This window comes from Ochotona princeps, chromosome 5 (assembly GCF_030435755.1).
Source record: "Ochotona princeps isolate mOchPri1 chromosome 5, mOchPri1.hap1, whole genome shotgun sequence".
Taxonomy (NCBI): Eukaryota; Metazoa; Chordata; class Mammalia; order Lagomorpha; family Ochotonidae; genus Ochotona; species Ochotona princeps.
In genome coordinates this window covers 45,100,476-45,122,007 of record NC_080836.1, presented here as the reverse complement: position 1 = coordinate 45,122,007, position 21,532 = coordinate 45,100,476, and the positions used below count along the sequence as shown (strand labels likewise).

General features: G+C 38.0%; 1 pseudogene; it reads left to right on the top strand.

The window, feature by feature from the left end:
- Positions 1-19,931: 19,931 nt before the first annotated feature.
- Positions 19,932-20,830, top strand: LOC101520386 (glyceraldehyde-3-phosphate dehydrogenase-like; annotated as a pseudogene).
- The last annotated feature ends 702 nt before the right edge of the window (positions 20,831-21,532 follow it).

Here is a 21,532-nt window from a genome sequence, read left to right as displayed (position 1 = left end):
AAAAAAAAAAAAGCCAGTGGGGCGTTGTGGAATTCTCTCTCAGCTAAAACTGAGAGTGGTAGGGCCATGGCTCTTCGTTTGTACTTTGTCATGATACAATGGTGGCTAACAGCTGGCAGCTGGCTCAGTAGTGAAGTTTTTTAAGATGCCTAACTGAGATGATTTGCTTATAGCTGTAACCAACTAATAGACTTGGCTAAAGGTACATATCAAACAGTTAGGAGTTCTATAATGCTGCTCACATATTACAATATTGAATTTGTAGTTGCTCATAGTCCTTTACTATTTCTAGTAGATTAGCGTGTTTTTCTTGTCATAAGCATAATAGAACATCTTCTTTACTATAAATATTTTTGTCAGGGCTTAATAAAGGTAATCAATACCATGGTTATCACAAAATTCCACATTTGTAAAGTAGCTACAATAAATTCCATTGCATTATATTACTCTACATATAATGGTAAAGAAGTTGGTGATTATAAAATTAAATAACTAATAAATGACAGAGCAGGAATATGAATCCATGTTTTTTATTTCAAAAGTACTATTCTTTAGGTTTCAGTAGTTTCTGCTGAGCAAACACTATAACGTAATTCCTTCCCTGACTGCCTTTTGTCTATTAGGCAGCTCAGACAGAGAGGAAATCTCCTTCATATCTTAAGTATAGGCATGGAGTTTTTTATTTCAGGACATATTCCCACATGGACAGATTTGTACCCGATTCCTAATTGCTTCTAAAGATGTCCGTTTTGAAGCTGAATTATAAGTAACTTGCAACTGCACTTTGTTTCTGGAAAGGCATTTTAGACCTTGCCTTACTCTTTGTACATCATTTTGACACAAATACTCAAATAATTTATTGCAAATGAAAAGCAAATTTTCAATATTTAGCAACAGGCCCTCTCAGGGAATGAATCACAAAATTTCTCAGGTCTGGGCTCCTTACCAAGATTCAGTGGCAGCACTTGATCTGTCGTGAGAAGGTGTGGAGAAAAAGGGGATAAATTGCCTAGCAAATTAGAAATTAGGGCTTTTGGCCTGTTGGATTAGGCTAGGGCATCTCTAAATTGAGGAGAGGTAGTTTCTGACATGCAATGCAAGAAACTGAGTCCTCCAGCCGCTGCTACAATTTCTTCCTTACGATTATGTCCAGTAATGCAAGTTGTTCTTTGATGACTTGTGTTGCTTGGGGAGTAGATAACCAAGCCAAATCAGAATGCACAGGAAGTTACTTTCTAACTAGAGTCATCATTATTTTAGAAATGTTCCAAACTTCTGAATTCCTTTAAGATTTGTAGCTTGTCAGACAAATGTCACACAGAAGATGTAAAAACACATCTTCTCAAATATGATTTTGGCCTTCTTAAGTATAGGAAAAAAATTTTAAACATGAGTTCCTTTCATGTGACTATTTTAACCATAATCTTAAACATACAGGTATCCAAATGTTTTATAGACATCAACTTTGAGGTTATTTTTACTATTAAAAATGGAAGATAACACACTATGAGAATCTGAATGAGAAAGTTATTTTAAAATATAACTAGCGGCTAAATTCCTCACCTTGAACGCCCCGGGATCCCATATGGGCGCTGGTTCTAATCCCGGCAGCTCCATTTCCCATCCAGCTCCCTGCTTGTGGCCTGGGAAAAAGCAGTCGAGAACGGCCCAATGCATTGGGACACTGCACCCGCGTGGGAGACCTGGAAGAGGTTCCTGGTTCCTGGCTTTTGGATCAGCACGCATCGGCCCGTTGCGGCTCACTTGGGGAGTGAATCATCAGACGGAAGATCTTCCTCTCTGTCTCTCCTCCTCTCTCTGTATATCTGACTTTGTAATAAAAGTAAATCTTAAAAAAAATATATAACTGGAGCTGACATTGTGGCACATTCTATAATGCAACAAACACCAATTTGTGTCCTACCTGCTCCGCTTCAAATTCAACCAATCTAGCTCCCAACTAACATGCTTGGGAAAGCAGGGGAAAATGTTGAAAGTGCTTAGGCCCCTGCGACTCTTATGTCAGACCTGGATGGAGTTCTGGATTCCTATCTTCACCTCTTCCAGCTCCAGTTCATTAGGCCATTCAGAAAGTGAACCAACATATGGAAGCTCTCTCTCTTTTCCACTCTCTCTTTTTGTATATCGATCTTCTCCTCTCTCCATAACTTTGCCACTCACATAAATAAATGAATCTTTCATAAAGTGTGCTAACAAAACCATCATCAGTAACAGTGGCCAATGACAGCTCTAGTATAATTTCATTAATTATCAAAAGGAAATTACACTTTGTTCTGTTTTATGCATAGTGACACAAGATAGTGAAAAGACAAGGATCTCACAGGCATCAGCAAGCGAGGAACAAATACTTGGCTAATTTAGTGCCATCTCAACCTGTTATCAGTTAAACAGACACTTTTCTCAGAGAACGACAATGACAATGCAGAAATATCCTCCGAAGATCTGAAAACTAAATAACCACATCTTGCTCACTAGTTTTTCAAGGAAAGATGATCAGAGGCTCTCGGTGAAAGACAGTTTTACATATCATCTTTGATTTTGCAGTCCTGAACTGCTCATCTGTAAAGCACTCTTATTGACTAAAGCATCTGTGAGTCAGAATGAAAAAAAACATATTCACATTACAGCAGATATGTGGACACACACTTCAGTCTAAGTGTCAAAGCTCAGCAGATATTTTTATAAAAGGAACATCTCACTTGCCAAGTGTGACACTTGAAAGAAACTAGCCTCACTTAGCATCTACGAGTCTCATGGAGGTTACACAGCAGCCAAATGCTACTGAAGACCTAAGGTGAAATTAAATGAGTGTATTAGCACCAATGATTTCATCCGTGTTTTTTTCTGATAGAATTAAAAGGTACTTCAAAAAAATTCATGGAAGATGAAATGTGATTATCATTTCATTTTGTGGCAAATGTTTAGAATCTATAAACGATTTTCTTATAATGTACATTCTAGGTCACTTTCAGTTTCTTGTTGTATGTTATGTACTGCTTATACTTTATTATTTGTATTTAGTTGATTTCTTCTCCCCACTTGATGCTCATTCAAAGGAATACATACCATAGACTCTAGTTCTCCAATTCATTGGAAAAGTAAGACTGTGGAATAAATTGTAAGTAAATCTCTGGGCATGTTAGAGGGGGTGAATATGCAATTCTATATGGCCAAAAATGACTGGAAACTGAAGTTGGAAAAGTTTGCTTTTACCCGCTTTAAGCTGCATCTGCTCTAAGGAAAGCTTCATATGCCAATGCTGTTCTGAAACAATGCTGGTTTTTTCTTGTAAACTACCCTGCCAGATACATTAAGCTGCCTGTTGACTGAACAAGCAGGACTCTAGACAAGACAGCATTGTTTTTTCTCTCTCCTGATTGTCATCTGTCCCCTTGGCTGCTTACTCATATCCTCTCAATAGCTTTGTTCTTCCGTCTTCTTAGATTGAATCAGGCTGAGGTCTCATGACTTCTTTGTATATGAATATTTGAAAACTCCCAAATAGACACAGTTCAGGAATTTGAATCCTCTTTTCTTTTAATAGTACATATTTTGATACTCATTTTAAGTTAAAGTCTTTCATGTCCAGTTGAGGATCTAGTCAAGGCAGGAAACCTGGGACGGCATCTCTATCCTGTCCCATAGTGAACACCTCTGGCCTGTTCAGCACTGAAAGAGGGAGAGCTAAGAGGAAAAGGACATCAAAGGTTAGTGAGGATTGAAACCCACATAATCTGATACTAATTTTATCTGGAATTTTTTCAGTTTGAGTTGTGTTGTCTGTTGTATCTATAGGATCTTTGGCGGCTCCTTCAGTTTTGAAGCCTTCTACGTTATTTCATTTCTTCAAGTGTCCTGCAGACTAGTCCCCTACCAGTGCTGTTTCCTGTGACCCATTCCTTGGGAAAGCATGTTCTTTAAGGGATTTTGCTTATGGCTACACCTAGGATGAGTCTAGTGCTTCTAAATTTTCTCTGTCAGGGCCAGCATTGTCAAGTAGTAAGCTAAGCCTCCGCCTACAGTATAAGTATCCCATGTGGGTACAGGTTCTAGTTCCAACAATTCCACTTAGGATCCAGCTCCCTGCTTATGAAGTGGTAAGGCAGAGGAGGATAGCCCAAGTCTTTGGGCCCCTACATCCATGTGGGAAACTTGGCAGAAGCTCCTGGTTCCTGGCTTTGGACCGGCCAACTGTGGTCATTACAGCCACGTTGGGGGTATACCAATGCATAGAGGATCTCTCTTAAGTTTCTTTCTGTGTGTTATTCTGCCTTTAAAATAAAAAAAAAAAAAGTCTCTTTGTCCTTTGATACTATAATACATCCACAAGAAACACTAATACAACCATGTGTTTCAGTTATTCCGAAGAGAACTATTATTCCATAATTTACCATGAGAGAAACCAGCCAGTCAGCATCGATATTACCTTTAGGAAACTTTTTCGTAGCAAATCCTAATTGCGTTCCTTGGAGAGTTATCTTGAAACTCCTATTGATCAGTTTAATATGAAAGGGAGACCCTCTTAACTCAACCATGGTGCAAAACTGAAAGGAATGGAAAGCAATTTGCTTCACAAAAGTTTCCCAAAACCCCAACCTCATTCTTCCATTCTGCCGAACACTAAATTCTAAAGTGAGAGTTCTGTTCACAGTGGCAATATTTATTCACATCCTTCAGAAGCCTCCTTAGTAAAAGAGAATTTTATTTTGTAACATGGGAAACAACATTACCTGTTTCTGGGCCTCAGACAAAATCAAATGTCCCGCCCTTTTCATCCTGTTTAGTTAAAAAACAAGATCTAGTTATCTTTCATTTTAATTTTAAAAAGGTATATTTATTTTTGTTTGAAAAAATCATTTTACAGAGAGGGAAGCAGAGACAGAAAAGGAGAGAGATCATCAATCTGCTGGTTTAGTGCCCACATCACCGCAATAGCAGAGATGGGCCAATCCAAAGAAAGGAGCTAGCTTCTTCTGGGTCTTTCTATGGATGCAAGGAGCCAAAGACTTGAGCCATTCTCTCTTGCTTTTTCAGGCACACTAGCAAAGAGTTGGATTGAAAGTGGAACATGCAGAACTTGAACCAACACCCATATCAAAGGTGGGCATGATAGGTGGAGGCTTAAACTACTATGCCATTGTAAAACCTAGTAATTTTTCCGAAAAGGTCTATAACAATATGTTGAACAGGGAAGCTTTCTCTATATTGTGCCCTAAGCATGATGTTGCACACCATGTATCACCCTTGGACGTCTAAATTTTGTGTCCCAATACTCGGTCGGAGACTCAGAACAAGATCCTGGATTATGGCTATAGCCTGGCACAGCAACAATTTTTGTAGACATTTGATGAATGACCTGGTGGGATAGAAGATTTCTCCTTCTTTCTCTGTAACTCCGCTTTTAAAATAAGTAAAAGAATGAATGAATATTAAAAGAAAAAAAAAGAGTTCTTCAAGCTAGAATTGAATTTGAATGTTTTCGCCATAAGGAAATGCTAAATATTGAAGATGACAGCATACATCTGGTTGGACAGCATACAATGTAGAGAAACGTCACTTGGCATCACATCAGTTTGTATGTGTTAGTAAAAGTAATTTTAAAAACCTTCTAAAACATAGTTTTTCAAAACAAAGTTCCAGTATATATTTTGTGTAGGAATGCACCAAAAATACAATTAGAAAGTATTATGACAGGCAGACACTGATGTTCAGCCAGTTAAGCTGCCTCTTGAAATACACAAGTCCCCATCTGATTGGTTCAGGTCCCTGCTACTTGCTATTTCTAATTCAGCTACCTTTTACTAATTATGACTATTTTCACATCTTCCTTACTTTTTGGTAGTGGGTCGGAAGCTCAGAGTGAATTCAGAAGCTAAAACATATTTCATCAATTAGCACCTTACAAACTCAAACTGCTTTTTGGCACTGTTCTAAAAAGATGATTTCAGCACCTTTCAGCCCCAGCGTGTTTGATAATTCACATTCCCATGTCCTTGGACTTGACAAGCCTTGGAGTGTTCGAGACATGTTCTTAGGTTGGTGAGGAAAGTGTGAGCAACTTGAAGATGCTAAATAGGGACATTAGCTACATCTGAACCAGATATACAGTTAGCGGAGTTTTGTTCCTGGCCTGCGCTCTCTATTTTTAAATGTGATTGTACTCAGAGCTATTCCGAACCTTTTAGTTAACTCCCTGCCGTCCACCTACCTATCTTATTATTAGCTACCATCTCCAGAATTATTTTTAAAGAAGTTAAAAAAGAGATGAAACAAAATGTCTTCCAAACTCCTTCTACCTCTGGCTTCAGAGAAATGAGCAGACTTTTAGCAGCTTTTGTACTCTACTTCTCACAGTCAGAAACACTGAAAGTTAAAAAGAGACTGGGAAATGTGGTTCAGTATGGACAGTACTGTATATTTTAAATCACTTTGCATATGCAGGCATAGGTGACAATTATTCATTCAGAAAGAATTAAAGTCTAGCCCATCTCTATTAAAAATAAAGATAGTACTGTGAGCATTAAACTAAACATTAAACTTCTTTAGTTCAGAAATATATCCCGAATCATCAGGGGCATACCTTTACAAGTTGTGTCACAAGAGACCAAAAGCCAAAAGGAGGAAGTGACAGTGGGGCAGTGTGTGAAGCCACCTCCTATGGCTGTGGCATGCCTCAGGATTCCCAGGTGCAGTGCTGTCTGTTCCACTTCCAATCCAGCTTCCTGCGAGTATGACTGGGAAAGAAGTGCACAGATGACAGTCCAACTTCTTGGACGTCTATGCCCCCACTGGAGATCTAGAAGAAGCTACTGGGTGCTGGCTTCAGAACAACTGAGCTCTGGTCATTGAGCCATTTTGTGTGTGTGTGTGTGTGTGTGTTTGTGTGTGTGTGTCTCTGTAACACCAACTTTCACAAATAAATAGATCATTACAAAATAAAGGCAAAGGAGGGCTAAGAAAAGAAATCCGCCAATGTGAGAAGTTAAATGTCATGTTTTTGAATGGCAGATGCTCATTTTCTTTCTTTATTTTTTTTAAAGATTTATTTTTATTTTATTACAAAGTCAGATATACAGAGAGGAAGAGAGACAGAGAGGAAGATCTTCCATCCGATGATTCACTCCCCAAGTGACCGCAACGGCCGGTGCTGCACAGATCCGAAGCCAGGAACCAGGAACCTCTTCCGGGTCTCCCACATGGGTGCAGGGTCCCAAAGCTTTGGGCCGTCCTCAACTGCTTTCCCAGGCCACAAGCAGCGAGCTGGATGGGAAGTGGAGCTGCTGGTATTAGAACTGGCACCCATATGGGATCCCGGGGCATTCAAGGCGAGGACTTCAGCCGCTAGACCATGCCACCGGGCTCTGCCTTCTTAGTTTAAAACAGCAAGGGTTTTTAACTCTTAAATCTCGTGCTCCACAGATATTAATGAATTGTTTTAGAAAGTGTTTCTGGGTCATAAAGTGAGATTTTGAGTATTTTAACACAGACCAGCATAGTGAGTATCAGTGAATAACTGGTTGAAAGGAGACAAAATACACGGTCATATGTTTACATTTCTGCTCTCACCCGGTTTTTCTCTTTACTAAAGACAATTGAGTCATGTACAAATGCTTTTCAAAATATACTAGTCTTCCTTCTATCAATAGCCATACCTCATCCCTGGTCCAACCTTAGGCTGTCTGAGTCGGGATCCTGGAGAGGGGAGATCATTTGTGCCTTCTTTTTCTTTTTAAGATTTATTTATTTTTATTGGAAATGCAGAAATTCAGAGAGAAGGAGAGACAGAAAGATCTGCCTGCTGGTTCACTCCCCAAGTGGAGGCATCAGGCACAGCTGAGCTGATCTGAAGCCAGAAGCCAAGAGCTTCTTCTGGGTCTCGCATGTTATCAAGAGCCCAAGGCTTTGGACCATCCTCTTGCTTTCCCAGGCCACAGACAGGGAGATGGATGAGAAGTGGAGCAGCTGGGATTAGAGCTGACACCCATATGGGATTCCAGCGTGTGAAAGGCAAGGACTTTAGCTGCTAGACTACTGCGCTGGACCGAGTTGCACATTCTTAAATGACACCAAGGGAGCATTTTGTGCAATGGATTAGTTGCTACTTTGAATTCCTTAGAAATGCCTGATTTGTGTCTCGATACTTCACTTCTGAGCTAGCTGGGAGGCATCAGATGGTAGCTGAAGTAGTTGAGTCCCTGGTGCCTTCATAGAAGTCAGCCTAGCTCCCAGCTTCAGCTTTGCCAGACCTGGCTGTTGTGGAAATTGAAGAAGGAAGCCAATGAATGGAAATTATTAAATTAAATCATTTTAGAAGGTGGTATGAAGTTAAGCAAGATACTTCTTGTAACACCAGTATTCAACACACGAGAGCGGGCTTAAGTCTCTGCTAATTCTCTTCCGAACCTTCATAAAGATGCATTTAAGAAAGAAGGGGATGGCAGCTCAAGTATGTGAGTCACTACCATCCATGCAGGACATCTGGATGGAGTTTCTGAATCCTGGTTTCGTCCCAGCTGACTCTGGCTGCTGTAGCTCTTTAGTGAATGAGCTTGTATATGTAAGCTCTCTGTCTCTCTCTGCAACTCTACCATTAAATGGATGAGTAAGTCAGTTTTTCTTTTTCCCCAGAAGATTCCACTGAGTGTTCTGGTGTGTGCATGTTTCTGATAAATATGAAACTACCTAATCAAGTTTCTTTTCAATGTTGACATTTTTAATCTGTGGTTCTGTTGTCCTGTGGAGACTATGGCAAGTGTGGAAGTGAAGAACATTATGAATGTTAAGTATTGAAGACATTCAGAGGTAATACATCTGATGCAATGTACGCTGAGAGGGGCTGAGAAAACGTTTTAAAGCACATAACAGCTTCTGCAAGGATCAGCTGGTTTTTTTTTAAAATTGAAACTCAACCCAAGGATGATGATAATACAGCCAAAAAATACCCCCCCTTCTCTCACCTTTTCTCTAGTGTTTCTAAGAATCACAATATCTTTTTGATTGCTTAGGGGGACCTCTTGTTTCTAAAGTTGCTTCTTAGTTCTCCTGTGAATTCAAAGAAAGTTCTAGTAATGCTGAGTGTTATCACTGTGCCATATCTTTAAGTTAGCTGCTCGGCTTTCCATTCTCTTCAAAATGAAGTTCCTTTCAGCTTAAGGAATCAAGACTATGCTCCCAAAGTTTAGCTCCTTCTCAACATTCTGACATCCAGCTGGCTTTCTCCTTATCAGAGACAGCTTTCCTAAAACCACAGGTAACAGTAATTCTTGAATACTACTAACTTTCCGTCACATTAACTCTCTGTCATATTATCTAATACAACATAACACTTACTATTGTGATAAATAACTATTTATTATGTATTTGTTTTTATCTCATAGACTTGGTTTCCAGTTTCCTTAACCTAATGGCCTACTCTGGGCTTCTTAGCATCTGACTGACCCAGAGTAACTAAACAATAAATATTTGCTGATATTTGAACCTGATTGACAACTCTTCAATATCCTGAAAGATATTAATTATTCACCATACAGACTAATTTTAATATTGTCTTGTTTTACCTTATTTAGTTGATAAACATAGTTGAGAATGTAAATTTCAACATGTATAATAGATACAATATAAGAGTTGTGATGGAATACAGTGATCAACTTATACCACAATATAATCAAATAAAAGCCTAAAAATATTTACAATGTCTGTAGTTGTACTATTCATAGATTATTACTCTGTCACTGAATCATTCTACAGATTTTGTTGCTGTCTCAGAAGCAGCATGAAAATAGATCTCAAGTATCATTTGTAATTATTTCAGGTGAAAGTGCCTGAAAAATCAAGCAAAATTCACATACACAAAACAGCAAACTACTGTTTTACACATTGACGATATGTTAAAAGGAATTTAAGATCCTGAAAGGTAGCCAAAAATGGTACATTTTGAAAAAGAATAATTCATATATATTTTTTCTTTTATGGATTACACATTTGGTATTATGCATAAGAAATCTTTCAAACACCTTAAACACCAAAACTTTTATTTTTCCTAGATAGTGTTATACTAGCAAATCAAATCAAGCAATGGACAAAGGAAAGAACATACTGTAAGTGTGTGAAGTTCAGAACTATGAGAGAGTTTGGTATTCAAAACCCAACCAATGTTGTTAAGTAATAGTACAAAGGAAAACTCATGTGAGCAAATAATTTAGTGTAGAGAAAATAGACAGCCGAAGTAAATGCAAAAAGATGAAAACTCTCAGTAAACTATGAATAGAACAGGAAAACATTACACAGGATAAAACCAATCTGCTAAAATAAAAGACCGCAGCATACTCAATAGTGTAACATTTTACACTTTACACCTACAAATTATCTTTATCAACAATTATATTAGAAAACCCAGCCCAGGTAATAAGGCCATATAATGATGAGGATGATAATAATAATAATAATACCAAAGTCCTTGCCAGAACCAAAAATAAACAAATGAGATTACATTAAGCTAAAAAGTTTTTGTAGAGCAAAAGATATGATCAACAAGTGAATAAGCAGCCAACAGAATGGGAGAAAATCTTTACACACTACACAACCAATAAGAGGCTAATATTCAGGATTTACAAAGAGCTTCAGAAATTCAGCAACAGCAAAACAACCCTGTGGATAAATATATAAAGAGAGAGAGAGAAAGAGAGAGAACAGACATTTTCAGAAGAACAAATTCAAACTGCTAACAGACATATGAAAAAAATGCTCAGGCTTTCTATTCATCAGGGAAGTACAAATGAAAACCACATTGAGGTTCTACCTAATTCCAGTGGGATTGTCCTACATTCAGAACTCTACTAACAGCACCTGCTGGCCTGGATGTGGAAAGAAAGGTACCCTCTTTCACTTTTGGTGTGAGTGTAGGCTAGTAAGTCAGTATGGAGAGTGTTAGAGAACTGAAAATAAACCTGCCGTATGACCCAGCTGTACCACTTCTGGGAATATATCCAAAGGAAATCTGCCTGTGAGAAAGGGGTGTGTAATCCTGTATATACTGGAGCACAACCTACAATAGCAAAGACATGGAAACAGCCCAAATCCCTTCAAAAGAGGAGTGAATAAAGGAACTGTAGTGCATCTACTCCATGAACTACTACTCAGCCATTATAAAGACTGAAATCATGTCATTTGCAACAAAATGGTTCCAATTAGAGACTGTTATGCTCAGTAAAATAAGTCAATCCCAAAAGGGTAAATATTACATGTTCTCTCTGATATAAGGTAGCTTTCATGCAAAATATAAGATCAATAGCCCCTTTCAATACTTTTTTTTGCTGCAACTCATGGGTATTGATATTTTTGTTTTTATTTCCATTCATTCAAAATCATTTATTTTATTAAATTCTGCACAAATTCATAGATCATACAGTAGCACCATTTTCTCCAAGAAGACTTTTTGTTTGTTAGCTTTCTTACCCATTTCTTCATCGACATTGGTCATTCAGTATGTTATTTAATTCCATGGTTTTGTAATTTTTTTTCAACTTTATTCCTGTTGTTGACTTATTTTGTGGCTTTTCATTTAAGGGGATGAACAGTAACTGTGAAATCGAGACTAACATATCCAGATGTGAGCATACAATGTAGTATCCATCTCTGCTTCCAAAGAGAAGATGAGAGATGAAAGTGTTAAATATATATATATTGACAATAGATTGCTGGACTGTCTGCCATTGTCCATACCCGCTATTTCAGGATACAATAAGATAGCAAAATGATGGACTTACGATTGCTCATGAAGGACTATGCTATTGTAATAATATAGGGGAAGTCGGGAGAGGGGAGGGAATTTGGGGAGTGTGTAAGGGAAATTTCTAAGGCTATGAAATTGTATCATAAAATAAAAAATGAAAAATTTTTTGAAAGTGATGACAATACCAAGTGCTGGAGAGAATGTAGGTGAATGAGAACTACTTTTCACTGCTCAACATAAAAATGCTTTGGAGGAAATCTTGGCAGTTTAATTTTAATTTTAATTAAACATAGGACTCGGTAATCCCACTCATTTATTTACCCTAGAAAACATGAAAACATGTCCATACACACAAAAAAAGTTATTTATAGATGTTTTCATCAGCTTTAATGTGCTACCCCAAACTGGAAAAAATGTGAATGCTCTTCAGTTGATGAATGAGCAAACAAGCTGCAATACTGTATGTAACGGGATACTAGCTGCAAATAAAAAGGAATAGAATATTTACATTTTCAACTTGGATTATTTTCAGAGGCATAATTTTTTAAGAAATTAGCCAATCTTATATATCGTATCCTGTTTTATTTTATCCCTTGACATTTTGAAATACGTAAGAGAATAGTGATGGAATGTGGATAAGAAGTTGTCAAAGGTGAGGAGGAGAAGAGGGTGTGATTGAAGAGGAATATTTAGTAGAGTTTTTTGATTGACAGGTTGTTCAGATTGTTGGTGCTATAGAAATATGTGTCAAAATTCTGTACTGTATACCAAAAAGTCTATTTCATACTGCTACTCACCTATAACAATGGATAAAATGCAAAACATTAACAACGCCAAATGCTCCTGTGAATCTGGTACAGAAACTCTTATGCAGTGCTGATGAGAATGCAAACTCTAACAGCTGCTCTGCAAGACAGTTTGGCGGTTTCTCACAGGCTAAACACAATCTTTCCATACAACCAAGCAATCATACTCTTAGATGCACAAATGAGCTGAAAATACATGCATACAAAATCCTTCACATCACAATGTTTATAGAGGCTTTATTCATGATTTCCCAAAATTGGGAGCCATCAAAATGTCCCTCATTAGGTGAATGGATAAGCTGTAATACATTCATACAATGTAATATCATGGTGATGAGAGAAAAGGAATTCATGAAAAAAAACATACAAAGCTTAAATCCATGCGTATCATTCAAGGAGTCAGTCTGAAGAGGCTACATATTATATGATGCAACTCTGTGACTTCCTGGAAAAGACAAACCACAGAGGTGGTAAAAGATTGGTGGCTACCAGGGGCTGGGAGTGGAGCAGAGGGCAAATAGGTGGAAGTCCAGGGATTCTTAGGACTGTGAAGCAATAATATAAAATATTTTACTGATGGCTACTTGACAATATACAGTTGGAAAAACCTGTAGAACAAAATAAATCATGAATTGTGTGTGGCCATTTGGCATAGTGGTTAAGGTGATGCTTGAGATATACCCACTCCATATGGCAATGCCTGGGTTTGATCCCAGGTACACACCCAATTCCAGCTTCCTAGTCATGTGCACAGAGGGAATAATCTGTGCAAGTACTTAGGTATGCTACAAATAGAGGCCACTAGCTTGAGATCTCATGTCCCAACTTTCTTCTGGCCCAGCTTTATCTATTGCTGGCACATGGGGCGAGAACTATCAGTTCAGAACACTCTCTGATTCACAAGTGAATAAAAAATATTTTAAAGTACATCATAACATAATTTGTGGATTTTAGTTAATATCTTGCCCTTGATATTAACTCATCAACTATAAAAAGTACTATATTCACAAAAGATATTAATAATAATAGAAACATAATAAATTTTCTGGGGGAAGGAAATTGGGGAAGGGAGGTATAGTTCAATGCTTCAGATTTCCTACTTTTTTTTCAAGTCTAAAACTGCATTAAGAAATAAGGTTTTTAATTATAAGAAAAAATCCATTTTACTTTATGTTAATTACACAGATAAAAATTTAACAACTCAATCATCCAAAATTAGAAGTGGCAAGGAAATCTGTTGAGAAAATATAAATACAGGCAAATGTAAATTTTTGCAAGGAACATTTTATCATTTGTTATGTTCTAGTGTCAGTTCATTGATTTTTCTCTCAATCTATTTTAACAATGGAAGTGAGAATTTAATTTTTGTTTTATATGTAGAGAGGGAAATTTTTATCATACAACCCTCAGTAATAGTCTCAGTGGGCCAAACCAGTAGATTTTTGTAGTTACTTACATGATACAATGTGAGTCTCTTTTTACATTTGAAAATTGCATTTACATTCAGCTTTTTCTAGAGAGTTTCTGAGCTACCTTGAGCTATTGCTGAATTTTTCTTGCTATTGCAATTTTATTGGTGATGTTTTACTGGTGTGACAACATGTCTATGTTAGTATAAAATAAGTATCTTTTCGAACACTGGTCAGTCCTTTTATGATCTGGCATAGCTATACTATTATGATGAATTACCTTAAACAAATTCAACCCTGCAACTATGAAAAAGGTTATATCATTCTTCAATTATCCTTTTAATCAATCTCCTGGGATAATCATTCAGCCTAAAAATATGTTTCTCGATGCTAATTTCATTATCTAGGTGACTCTCATCACTAATCATTACAGTGTGATTATCTAGATCCTTAACAACTCCTACTTTAACTGGGTTATTAGACTCAATATTCAGGATATTACTTGCATGGTGGTCTTGATAATACATTCTCCATTGTAGCTATCTTTGCCTTGTCCTACTAATAGATGTTAAAGAAAAAAATCATGCTATCACACTGTTCCACGTTAAATCGTGTATCTAAATGTTTACTTCTTAAAAAATCATAATGAACTTTTTCTCCTATATGCCAAGAAAATTTTCCTGTACAACTGCTGTGCTGAATTTTATCAAGTCATTTACACTAATAGTTACTTTAAACTGTTGGTGAGGTATTCAGGGGTCATACATTTTTATCTCTATATATTTTAAGATACAATTTTAATTGTGGAGGTTAAGATACTGATATGGCTTTTCTGGTGTTCGTCAGACACATCTGTGAATGCCTCTGTGAGGCATTGTTGATTTTCTGTGTTAGAACACACACCATCTAGTGACAACTGATAGAAGTTCAATTTCAGCATATTCATGTACCACTAAATTGTTCAAACTCCAAAACAACTCTTGGGGCTGGTACTGTGGCTCAGCATATTATGCCACCATAGTATGACATCCTATATGGTCACAAGTTCAAGTCCTAAGCTGCTCCACTTATGATCCAGTTCCATGTTAATACACCTGGGAAATCAGTAGTAGCTTAAGTGCTTGGGCACCTGCACTCATGTGGGAAACCCTGGTGAAGCTCCTGGCTTCAGCGTATCCCAGCCTTTGTTGTTGCAGATTGAAGATATCTCTCTCTCTCTCTCTCTCTCTCTCTATTTCTCTCTCATACATGCTTTCTCTCTCTCCTTCTCATTCCTTCTGTTTAATCTGCTTTCCAATAAAAAAGGCAAATGCATAAATCAACACTTGCTTAACATCAAGGTTTGCATTATGTGTGTGAAAGACTTTTATGCAAGTCTCTCTTGTTACATATGTTTTCCTATTTTACATCATGTTTCCCTGACGTTCAGCATTATCTTCTAGCTGTGTTTGTAACACAGTAGATATTGCCCGAGTTTTAGGAAAATGTCATGCAGGCAAGTTTAGGAAAATGAAAATCTTAGCTTGTGTTACAGAGCAATTTCAGAACCAATCTTTAACAGAAAATGAAATGGAAACTGCATCTTGACATTTGCATGTGTATTTGGTAAATAGTTAATAATTCAGTTGACTATCACCATTGTTAAAGCTATTGCTGTGATTACTTGTAGTGTGGCTTATAAAAATTTCAAGAAAACTTTCCTCTCAATTTGTAAACATTTTGAAAATTACTCTTGTTTATACTTTTTGCTTTTTAGCATGCACAGTGTAGGCTTCACTTTGTGGTGTCTGGCTTTATGTTTTTGACAAATGCACGGTCAAGAGCTGTGTATCCACCATAAAAACCATCCCCTAAATTTCTGAAATTTCATTTACTGCTTCTTTTAAATCAAACTATTTTCTCATCCACATCCTCTTCAAAATCACTTTGAAAAAAAGATTAAAATATAAGAATAGAACGAATTGGAGAGCTTTCCTAACCAGACATTGACAGCGAGTATCTGGGTGATTGGAGACTCTGTGATCAACTGTATCAGTCAATGGACCTTGGAAGGATTTCCTCCAACTTTGAGCAACCAAAACAACATTTCAGGACCCTCAGAGAATGTTTCACATTGAGGACCTTGGGATGACATCAGGTTGCCATCCCCCATCCCCAGGCACTGATGTGATTAGACCGCTGGGAGTGGCCCTCACCCCTTCTCTTCCCACTTACCCCAGGCATAGGAAGAAAAAAGAAAATTGAAAACAGTTGTCTCATCCACATTCCCCCATTCTTCGACCCTCCTCACCCTAATTGATGGTCTTCATAAGCATGCATCCTTCTTAACTATGTAAACATTATCAAAAATAAAATAGATGTATCATGAAAAATATAAGAACAGAAGTTCAACATTTGATGAGTCGCTTCATAAAGTGTATATTTACAGTCATTCCAGATTTTCTTATTTGGATACACTAAGGACTTATTCTGGTGTCTTGATAAAATCAACATACTACATTTACATAGCAATGTATATTTCCTAGGCAGTGGAGAGAGGGGACACTGACTCACTCTTCAGAACACTAAATTTGATTTTCAGGAAACTTCCACATTCTCCTTTCCCCAAGAGAGTAACCATATGCTATTGGTCTTGATGTAGTAAAGTCCTGTCCATTTACTTGCTGATGAGTTGGTTTATAAGGAAAAGGAAAACAAAACAAAGCAAATATATATATTTATACATATTATATATATTTATATATTATTTATATATATATACACATATATATATACCCATTCTTTGTCACAATGACTTAAACCAGCTTCAATATCAGACTTCCTAAACTAAAACTTATGAAACTTTTTAATTCAGGGTTACTTCCATGTGACCTGTGGAAATCCCCATGAATAGGAGAAGAAAGCATGTGGCTTTCTCTGCTGTAGAGCTGAACTCCTCATTGCAAGACTAGAAGGCAGGCCTGAGTGTTGTGAAGGAATCATTAAGTTACACGCTTGTCATTTCTTGTACATTCACTCAGAACTAATGCACATCACTTTTTCCAATTATAATCATTCCACCATTTAACAAGCACAAAAGGCCTTAGATTCCAATTTGCCACTGATGCCTCGTTCTTACTTGCTTATTTCTTGGCATTTCAGCCTTGCTAGGATTTGTGTAGCTCCAATAGCATGCAGCAGGCTCCTTTCCTAAAACAAACTTGCAAACGGAGTCGACAAGAACAGCTGGTCTCACATTAGAGGGCAAGGCATTTTCACTGTTATGGTAATTTTTCTGTGCTGGCAATTCCTTTCTGCTACTGTAAATACATGTTATTTCTTGGTTTCTTCACTGCTAAATCTAAACATGAATGACATAGTAATATTTTATGTATGTTTCTTTCCAGTATTCTCAGCTCACCATAACAAACTTCCTCTGCTATGTCTCCCTTCATTTGCGTTTCTCAAAACTATTTCTGTTTTCACAACCACACATACCCAAATAAGCAAGCAGCAGGCTCAAGAAACATCATCTTTATACTTTCTTAGCGTTCCCTTCCTTCAGTAAGTATTAATATGCCAGAAGGCACTGTGAGACACGCTAGCTTTCGATACGCAGCCTTAAACATGAGCTACATGTAAAAAGGAAATTGGTATTTTCATTTGCTGCACATGCTTTAATGATATTAAGCAATCTAATATGGTGCATACGCCAGATTTCAGTAATGCTTCTCTTGAGAATTTCAATCGGTAATGGCAATTTAAAATGACAGCCTTACATTTATACAGCTCCTTTCATCTCTGAGGTCTTTACACTTTATAAAGTTATATGGAGCAATCATTTCACTTACCCACCACAGAAATTCTGCCACCTCTAGGGCAAATCTGAGCATACGTTTAAAATTGACTCAACATTAGAGATAATTATGACAAGAGGCAAAAAGCAACACAGTGCATGAAAACCAAGTAGAAAAGAGAGAAAGAAAAAATATTTTCCAAGGGAAATTTCAACCAAAATGTAAGAGATGCATGCACAAGCAAAACCTGTGGTTATTTAATGATCACTGGAGCATAGGACTGTGAACACCCATGCCAGCCACTAGAGAGCATGTCAGGGATACAAATTTAAGACAAATTCTCGGAAAGCTGAATGTAGATTCATGAAAGTAAAAACTCCAAAACGAGAGAAGTAAAGCTTTTACATAAACAAAAAAAAAAAGACTCAAGAGTATGAGGATTTCTAATAGAATCTTATTTCTTGCTTAAAATGTTGTCAGTTTCCCTGTAGTCATTAACAGTTACACACACACACACACACACACACACACTTTGACATCCAAACTTTTAAAAATTGTTTTCTAGATCCATTGTTTTACAGAAATTTGTAAAAGATTGTCAGGGCACCAATGAGCACTTTTTCTTGACATAATAAAGTTATATTTAAGAGTACTATCATGGAAACTGTAACAAATGTATACTTAGGTATGAGTACTTGGGAAACATCTAGTTTGTGCCGAGTCATCTGAGGTTATATCTAGCAATGGGATGATTAGACTCTCATTCTTTTACTGATGTTAGTCGTTAAACCAAAAGCCAGTCAGACCAATATGAAGGTCATGCCTGCCTCCTCTTGACTCTCTTCTCTCACCTGATAAAGCCAGAGTTGTTGGTGTGCCTCCTTACCAAAAGTTTTCAACCAGATCAGTGCTAGCACTTCCAGGTTATCTAAAATGATCCTGTTTTTGAATCCGAAAACAAGACTCTCTCAGAGCCCTGAGCACTGTTGAAAGGGTCTTTCCTCCTTATCCTTCATGATCATTGCCTCATGGCAACCTATCGGTTGTACTTGAGCATTACTGAAATTCAGACAGCTGCTGGTGAAAGTATATTCATTTCTAATTTCCCATGCATAGATATGTATTAGATATTCCAAAGATATATTCAGTGAAAAGTGAATGAAACTGAGAAAAAAAAAGGTAGTCTTTGGATGGTTGTGTTGCAGAGCAACTTTTATTTAAATAAGATCACATTAATTTTAAGAAATTACAAAATCACTCATCTATTGAAAAAATCTAGAAAAGAAATTATGTTGAAAGAAAATGAGTCAAGCAATCAACTCCACCCCCAGAATTGGCTCCCAATAACATATGAACAAAAACTTTATCTCACTACCCTTTGCTTGTGTTTTTACTAATCTTCCCACCATTAATACATATGATATGTATATGTATATATATATAAACAGTTTTGTTCAGATATTTTTGTGTATATATTTTGTATATATATAATTTTGTTCATATATATATACATGTAGACAACATGATAATAGATTTTATACCATTGCCTATACCTACAATACTATTTAACACTCAAGTAGCAGAATGTTGAACTGTGACTCTTGCTGAAGGACTATACTATTTATAATAATGGGGGGACAGAATTTGAGGGGAGAATTTGGAGGGAGGAAGGGGAGATGAAGGGCAGAATCCCAATGCATACAAAACCGTATTGTGGGAAATAAAGAATGAATATTTAATGAAGTGCTAAAGTGATTTAAAAAAATACATACATCAGTACACACTGATGTGCTGATAAATGCTTAACAACCTGTTCTGTAGAAGATAGATCTCTGTTGTGTAAATTTTGCAGTTTCTATGTATAAATACTGTTATCCTGAGAACTAATTTCATGTTAGCAAGGCAAAATCTCTGAAAGAGGAGATAAGATGAGACAAGCACAGCTGTCCCTTCCATGGGAGTGGATTTGGCTCCAGTCACCACTGAACCCTACACTGGTGGGAGCCTGTCAAGAAGATCTAGCAGGCTCTCTGCTCCTCCCTGTGCCACAGAAGCCACTGCATCTTGTGCAGTGCCAGTGCATCCCTGAGATAACCAGGATGAAAGTCCAGCAAACAGTTTTGGACAAGTGGCGTGCCTGGTCACTGGGGCTGCTTTCAACTCTGGCAAAGTGGACATTGTGGCATTCATTGACATCAACTACATGGTCTACATGTTCCAGTATGATTCCACTCATGACAAGTTTCATAGCACAGTCAAGGCCAAGAATGGCAAGCTTATCATTGATGGGAAAGTCATCACCATCTTCCAGGAGCGAGATCCCCACCAACATCAAATAGAGTGATGCTGGTGCCCGGTATGTGGTAGAGTCCACTGACATCTTCACTACTCTGGAGAGTGCTGGGAATCACTTGAAGAGTGGGACCAAGAAGGTCATTATCTCAGCCCCATCTGTTGAGTCCCCCATGGTTGTGATGGGCATGAATCATGAGAATTATGACAACTCTCTCATGATTTTCAGATACGACTCCTGCACCACTAACTGTTTATTCACCCTAGCCAAGTTCGTCCACGACAATTTCGCCATTGTGGAGGAACTCGTGACCACGGTGCATACCATTTGCTGCCACCGAGAAGACCATGGATGACCCCTCCGGAAAGCTGTGGTGCAGTGGCCGCGGGGCTGCCCAGAATGTCATCCCGGCATCCACTGGTGCCACCAAGGTCGTGGGAAAGGTCATCCCGGAGCTGAACAGGAAATGTACCAGCATGGACTTCCTTCTGCCCACCTGCAACATGCCCGTGGTAGACCTGGCTTGCAGTTTGGAGAAAGCAGCTAAGTATTATTACATCAATAAGGTGGTGAAACAGGCATCCGAGGGCCCCCTGAAGGGCATCCTGGGCTACACCCAGAACCAGATTGCCTCCTGTGACTTCAACAGTGACACCTTCTCCTCCACCATTGATGCTGGAGCTGGCATTGCCCTCAATGATCACGTTGTCAAACTCATCTCCTGGTGTGACAATGAATTTTGCTATAGCATCAGGGTGGTGGAGCTCATGGTCCACATGGCTTCCAAGGAATAAGAAGGGGACCACCAACCCCATCAAGAACGAGGCTGCTGGGGAGTCCCTGCCTTCACTCAGGCCCCACCACACTGAGAATCTGTCCTTTTCACAGTCTCTATCCCAGCCCTCTGGAGAAGTGGAGGGGGCCTCGGAGCTCTTCCATGTCATGCTACCAACAGTAGTAAGTTCACTGCACCCCCTTGCCAAAAAGAACATCTGTCAACAAATGATCTTCTGAAAAAAATCATTCTAGAATTGTATAGTATTCTGGGGCTGGCAATGTGGTTCTACTGGCTAATTCTCCACTTATCAGCACCGGCATCCCATATGGGCGCTGGTACATGTCCCGGCTGTTCAGATCCCCTCCAGCTCTCTGCTTGTGGCCTGAGCAAACACTTGTGTTGGTGGATCTTTGTGAGAGACCTGGAAGAAGCTCCTTGCTCCTGGCTTCAGACCAGCTCAGCTCTGGTGCGGCCACTTGGAGAGTAAACCAGCAAATGGAAGATCTTTCTCTTTGTATCTCCTTCTCTCTGTAAATCTTTCTTATAAAAATAAATAAAATCATTAAAAATGATATTTGTATTATAATTTGTGGATACAGCGTAGTGCATTATTTAACTCATTGTACTTCTCTCATTCTTCATAACTTTGGGAGTTATAATCACTCGGGTTTGAACTGGATTTTGCTGCCAAACTCATGCAGAGCTTTAACCCCCAAAG